Consider the following 7,474-nt stretch of genomic DNA (forward strand, 5'->3'; position numbering starts at 1 on the left):
TTGAGGCTTACCTCACCAGAACTGAGAAACCTGCCAAAGTTGTAAAGGCTCTAATGAAGGAAATAATTCCTCCATATGGATTCCCACAAACTCTTCAAAGTGACGATGAAGCTACTGTTTTTTTTTTTTTTTAAACAGGGTTTCACTCTGTCACTCAGGCTGCAGTGCAGTGCTGCAGTCACAGCTTACTACAACCTCAACCTCCCTGGCTCAGAGGACCCTTCCACCTCAACCTCCCTAGTCACTGGTACTGCAGTCATGCACCACCACACCTGGATAATTTTTGTATTTTTTGTAGAGACAGAGTTTTGCCATGTTGCCCAGACTGGTCTCAAACTCCTGAGTTCAAACAATCCACCCGCCTTGGTCACCCAAAGTGCTGGGATTACAGGCATGAGCCACCACTCCCAGCCTGAAGCTGTTCTTTTTTTTTTTTTTTTTTTTTTTTTGAGATAGAGTCTCACTCTGTCACCTAGGCTGGAGTGCAATGGTGCAGTCTCAGCTCAGTGCAACCTCCACCTCCTGGGTTCAAGCGATTCTCCTACCTCAGCCTCCCAAGTAGCTGGGACTACAGGTGTGTGACACCACACCCGGCTAATTTTTGTATTTTTAGTAGAGATGGGGTTTCACTGTGTTGGCCAGGCTGGTCTCGAACTCCTGATCTCATGATCCACCAGCCTCAGCCTCCCAAAGTGCTGGGATTATAGGCCATGAAGCCACTTTTATAGCCCAAATAACTCAGGAAGTATGGCAGCTTCTGGGTGTTAATTGGAAACTGCATTTGTCTTGGAGACCCCAATTTTCTGGAAAGACTGAAAGAATACATAAGACATCAAGGAGATGCTTTCTAAAGTTTGCCAAGAGACAACTCTTACCTGGGAAAAAGTCTTGCCCTTTGTCCTGCCGTGACCAGTGGATTTTTTTTTCTAGGGATTCAAGGCTGGTTCAATATTTTTAAATCAACTAATGTAATCTACCCGATTAATAGGCTAAAGAAGAAAAATTACATGACCACATCAATTTATACAGAAAAAAATTTACAAAATTCAAAATCCAGTTACGAATTTTTTTTAAATACTCTCAGAAAACTGGGAATAAGAGAATAATTTCCTCAATTTTATTTTTTAAAACCTGCAAAAAGCCTACAGCTAAAGGCTGGGCACAGTGGCTTACGCCTTTATTCCCAGCACTTTGGGAGACCGAGGCGGGTAGATCACAAGGTCAGGAGTTCAAGATCAGCCTGAGCAACATGGTGAAACCCCGTCTCTACTAAAAATACAAAAATTAGCCGGGCGTGGTGGCACGTGCCTGTAATCGCAGCTACTCGGGAGCCTGCAGCTGGAGAATCGCTCAAATCCAAGAGGCAGAGGTTGCAGTGAGCCAAGATTGTGCCACTGCATTCCAGCCTGGGTGACAGAGCAAGACTTCGTCTCAAAAAACAAACAAGCAAAAAATAAAAACCTACAGCTAATATTATACTTAGTGGAAAAAGACTGAATGTTTTCCTCTAACATCAGGAACAAGGCAAAGATGTCTACTCTCAGGGTCAGGCGTTGTGGCTCACGCTCACGTTCAGCACTCTGGGAGGCCGAAACGGGTGGATCATGAGGTCAGGAGATCGAGACCATCCTGGCTAACATGGTGAAACCCCGTCTCTACTAAAAATACAAAAAATTAGCCGGGCGTGGTGACGGGCGCCTGTAGTCCCAGCTACTTGGGAGGCTGAGGCAGGAGAATGGCGTGAACCCGGGAGGCAGAGCTTGCCATGAGCCAAGATTGCGCCACTGCTCTCCAGCCTGGGTGACAGAGCAAGACTCTGTCTCAAAAAAAAAAAAAAAAGATGTCCACTCTCACCATTCTTATTCAACATAATATTGGGAATTCGAGCCAGTGAAATAAAGCAAGAAAATTAAGTAAAAAGTATACAGACTAGCAAGGAAGAAATAAAACTATTCATATTTACAGATAACACGATTGTCTATGTAGAAAATACCAAGGAATCTACCAAAAACAAAAACAAAACCAAAAAACTCCTAGAATGAATAAATGGGTACAGTAATTTCACAGAATACAGGATTAACATACCAAAAAAATTATATTTCTGTATACTAGCAATAAACAAGTGACCAGTAAAATTAAAAATATAAGACCTTTTATAAACACTCCAAAATAATGAAATGCTTAGGTTTAAATCTAACAAAACATACACTGAAATAATGTGCTGAAAATTATAAACTAGTTTTAAAAGAAACCAAAGAAGATGTCAGAAGAGTGACATATTGTGTTCATGAATTAGAAGACTCAAATTGATATTCAGATTTAATAAAATTTCTATCAAAATCCCAGCATGCTATTTTGTAGTAGATGTAAACAAGATCTCTATAACATTTGTATGGAAATCAAAGGACCTGTAATAGCTAAAACAGTTTTGAAAAAGAAGAATAAAGTGGGGGAAATCAGTCTACCCAGTTGATAACTTCAAGATTTGTATACAGTTATAGTGATCAAGACTATGCTGTCTTGGAAGGAATGCATTCAAACCACAGCACCTGGTTGAGGGATAGATGCATAGATCACTGAAATAGGATAGAGAACCCAGGAATAGTCCCACACAAATATGCCCAACTGATTTTCTTTTTTATTTTTGAGACAGGGTCTTGCTCTGTTGCCCAGACTGGAGTTGCAGTGGTATAATCACGGCTCACTGCAGCCTCCTCTTCCTGGGCTCAAGTGTTCCTCCCATCTCTCAGTCTCCCAAGTACCTGGGACTACAGGCACATGCCACTGCGCCCAGCTAATTTTTATGGTTTTTCCGTTTTTGTTTTTATAGAGACAGGGTTTTGCCATGTTGCTCAGGCTGGTCTCGAACTCCTGGTCTCAAGAGACCTGCTTGCCTTGACCTCCCAAAGTGCTGGGATTACAGGCATGAGCCACCATGCCTGGCCCAACTGATTTTTGTCAAAGGTGCAAAAGCAATTCAACAGAAGTGCTGTGGTTTGACTGTGATCCTTCCAAAATTCAGGTATTAACATTTTATGGCCAAAGGGGTTGTATTAGTTGGTGGGGCCTTTAAGAGGTAATTAGTTCATGAGGGCTCCTCTGGTGAATGGGATTAAGGCCTGTATAAAAGAGCCTTCTCTTCATGCAGCATTCAGCTTGCTTGCCCTTCTGCCTTCCACTACGTGAGGACACAGTGATCCTCCCCTCCAGAAGATGCAATACACAGCACCATCTTGGAAGCAGAGGGGAGCCATCACCAGACAACCAAACCTGCTGGCACCTTGATCTTGGACTTCTCAGCCTCCAGAACTAAACAAAATTTAGTTTATGAGAAATAAAGTTCCATTCTTTATAAATTACCTAGTCTCCAGTATTTTTGTTATAGCATCACAAATTGACTAAGAGAGGAGGAAAGATAGCCATTTCAATAAACGTTGCTGGAATAACAGGACACCCATGGGCAAAAACATGAACCCCAAGCTAACCTCACACCTTATACAAAATTAATTCAAAATAGATCACAAACTTAAATATAAAACATGTAATGATAGACTTTTAAAAACACTATAGGAGAAAATCTTTGGGATCTAGGGCTAGGCAAAGAGTTTGCAGACTTGACACCAAAAGCATAATCCATAAGAGAAAAAGTTGATAAAGTGGCATATTAATTTTCTGTGGGAACTATAATAATTACTACAAAATTAGTGGTTTAAAACAACAGAAATTTATTCTCTCACAGTTCCAGAAGCCAGAAGCCTGAAATCAGTATTACTGGGTCCAAATCAAAATGTCAGTGGGTCTATACTACCCTTGTCGGTATTAAGAAAGGATGCATTCCTTGCTTCTTCCAGTTTCTGGTGGTTACCAGAATTCCATAGCTGTAGTTATATCATTCCAATCTCTGCCTCCAGTCACATTGCCTTTTCCTCTTCCATGGGTACTGAATTATCCTCTACCTCTCACTTATAAGGATACTCGTGATTGCCCTTAGGGTCCATCCCAATAATCCAAAATAACTTTCTCATTTCAAGATCTTTAACCTGCTGGGCATAGTGGTTCATGCCTGTAATCTCAGTACTTTGGGAGGCTGAGGCAGGAGGATCACTTGAGCCCAGGAGTTTGAGACCAGCCTGGGCAACATTGCAAGACCCAGTTTCTACAAAAAATTTTTAAAATTTTAGCCAGACATAGCGGTGCCCACCTGTAGTCCCAATTACTTAGGAGGCTGGGGTAAGAGGAACGCATAAGCCTGAGGTTGAGGCTGCAGTGAGCTGCAACTGCACCACTGCACTCCAGCCCGAGGGACAGAGTAAAACCTTATCAAAAAAAAAAAAAACAACTTTAACTTAATCACACCTGCAACCACATCTGCAAAATTCCTTTTTTTGCCATAAAATGTAACCTTTACATGTTCCAGGGATTAGAATGTATACATCTTTTGAGGGACCACTATTCAGCCTACCACAATTGGACTTGATCAAAATTTTAAATTTTTGCTCTGCAGAAGACCCGAGGATGAAAAGACAAGCTACAGAATCGAAAGATTTGCAAACTTACGTACCTGACAAAGGACTGGTTTCTGGAATGTCTAAGGAACCCTCAAACCTCAACAGGTTTTTTAAAAAATCCAATTAGAAAGTGGGCAAAAGACATAAAGAGATATTTTACTGAAGAAGATATACAGATGGCAAAAAAGCATATAAAAATGTTCAACATCATTAGCTATGAGGAAAGTGCAAATTAAAACCATAACAATACATCAGTACCACCTATTAGAATTACTAAAATGAAAAAAATAGTGACAATACCACATGCTAGTCAGAAAATATGGGGAAACTCGATCATGCATACATTGCTGGCTAGACTGTAAAAGGGCATAGCCACTGGGGAACATTCTGGCAGTTTCTTTAAACACTAAACATGCAACTACTATTCAAACCATCAGTTGCACTTCTGGGCATTTATCCCAGAGAAATAAAAACTTATGTTCATACAAACACCTATAAACAAATGTTCATAGCAGCTTTATTCATAATAGCCCCAAACTGTAAACAACCCAGATGTCCTTCAACAAGTGCATGGTTAAACAAATTGTGCTATATCCATACACAGAGCCACGATTCTGTAACAAAAAGAAACGAACTATTGATACTTGTAACAACTTGGATGACTCTACAGAGAATTACACCAAGTGGTAAAAAGAATCCCTAAAGCTTACGTATTATATGACTCCATTTACATAAAGTTCTTGAAGTGACAAAATTACAGAAATGGAGAACAGATTGGTGGTTGCCAGAGGTTAAGGGGAGGGCGTGGTTGGGGAGCAAATGGGTGTGGTTAGGAAAGGGGAACGAGGGATTCTTGTGGTGGTGAAAATGTTCTGGACCTTGGCTGTATTTTATTATTATTATTATTATTACTATTATTATTATTATTTTGAGACAGGGTCTCACTCTGCCATCCAGAGTACAGTGCAGTCGTGCAATCACAACTCACTGCAGCCTCAACCTCCAGAGTTCAAGCAATCCTCCCACCTCAGCCTCCCCAGTAGCTGGGATTATAGGCACACACCACCAAACCTGGCTAATTTTTGTATTAGAGATGTATTAGAGATGAGGGCTGCCTCTACAGAAAATACAAAAATTAGCCAGGTTTGATGGCGTGTGACTATAATCCCAGCTACTGGGGAGGCTGAGGTGGGAGGATTGCTTGAACTCTGGAGGTTGAGGCTGCAGTGAGCTGTGATTGCACCACTGCACTTGAACTCCTGGGCTCAGATGGCCCACCTGCCTTGGCCTCTCAAAGTGCTGATATCACAGGCATGAGCCACCATGCCCAGCCTGGACTGTATTAATATCAATAACTTGCTGGTGCTATTGCACTAGAGTTTTGCAAGATGTTTCCATTGGAGGAAACTAGGTAAAGGATACTTTGATTATTTCTTACAATTGCATGTGAATTTACAATTATCTCAAATTTACAATTATCTCAAAATCAAAAGTTTAACTGTTTAAAAATATATACAAAATGCATACCCAAATTTTATACTAGATTTAACAGGCATGAAATTCATCAAAACTTTAAAATTCTATTCTTCAAAAGACACCATTAAGAAAATGAAAAGTCAAGCCAGACACTGGGGGAAAATACTTGCAAAGCATATATCTAACAAAGGATTAGTATCCATACTATATAAATAGCTTTCACAATTCAATAAATGCAATTAAAACCACAGTGAGATATGACTTTACAACCATGAACATGGCTAAAATGCAAAAGTCTGACGATACTGAGTGTTAGCAAAAACATAGGGCAAGCGAACTGTCACATATGGCTGTTAAGAATATAAAATGGTGGCCGCGTGCAGTGGCTCACGCCTGTAATCCCTGTAATCCCAGCACTTTGGGAGGCCGAGGCAGGAGGATCACAAGGTCAGGAGATCGAAACCATTCTGGCTAACATGGTGAAACTCCGTCTCTACTTAAAAAAATACAAAAAAAAGAAAAAAAGAAAAAATAGCCAGGCATGGTGGCAGGCGCCTGTAGTCCCAGCCACTCGGGAGGCTGAAGCAGGAGAATGGTGTGAACCCAGGAGGCAGAGCCTGCAGTGAGCCAAGATCATGCCACTGCACTCCAGACTGGGCAACACAGCGAGACTCCATCTAAAAAAAAATCATATACATATCATATATATCATATTTGTCATATAATATATATCATATATCACATATTATATATCATATACTATGTCATATATAGCATACATCAAGTATCTCACATATATCATGTATATCATGTATATCATATATATCACGTATATATGTTATATGTCATATATATAATGTATATCATATGCCATATATCATGTATATCGTATATATCATATATATGGTACATGTATTTTGGAAAACTGCATAGCAGTCACACCTAGATAGCTACCTGAGAGAAATGAAAGCATGTATTGACACACAGACTTGTATAGGAATGCTTTTTCATAGTGGTCCTAATCTGGAGACAACCCAAATGTCCGCCAACAGAGAAATAGATAAACAAATTGTGACATATACGAGCAATAGAATAAAAACAATAAACAACTGGCTGGGTGCGGTGGCTCACGCCTGTAATCCCAGCAGTGTGTGAGGCCAAGGCAGGTGGATCACGAGATCAAGATCGAGACTAGCCTGGCCAACATGGTGAAACCTCGTCTCTACTAAAAATACAAAAATTAGGTGGGCATGGTGGCATGCACCTGTAGTCCCAGCTACTCAGGAGGCTGAGGCAGGCGAATTGTTTGAACCAGGGAGGCGGAGGTTGCAGTGAGCCAAGATCGAGCCACTGCACTCCAGCCTGGGCGACAGAGTAAGACTCCCTCTCAAAAAAAAAAAAACAAAAAAACAAAAAATCAATAAACTATTGATACACAGACATGAATGAACCTCAAAACCAGCGTGCTGAGCAAAAGAAGACAGATGCAA

Source organism: Rhinopithecus roxellana, chromosome 12 (assembly GCF_007565055.1).
Source record: "Rhinopithecus roxellana isolate Shanxi Qingling chromosome 12, ASM756505v1, whole genome shotgun sequence".
Taxonomy (NCBI): Eukaryota; Metazoa; Chordata; class Mammalia; order Primates; family Cercopithecidae; genus Rhinopithecus; species Rhinopithecus roxellana.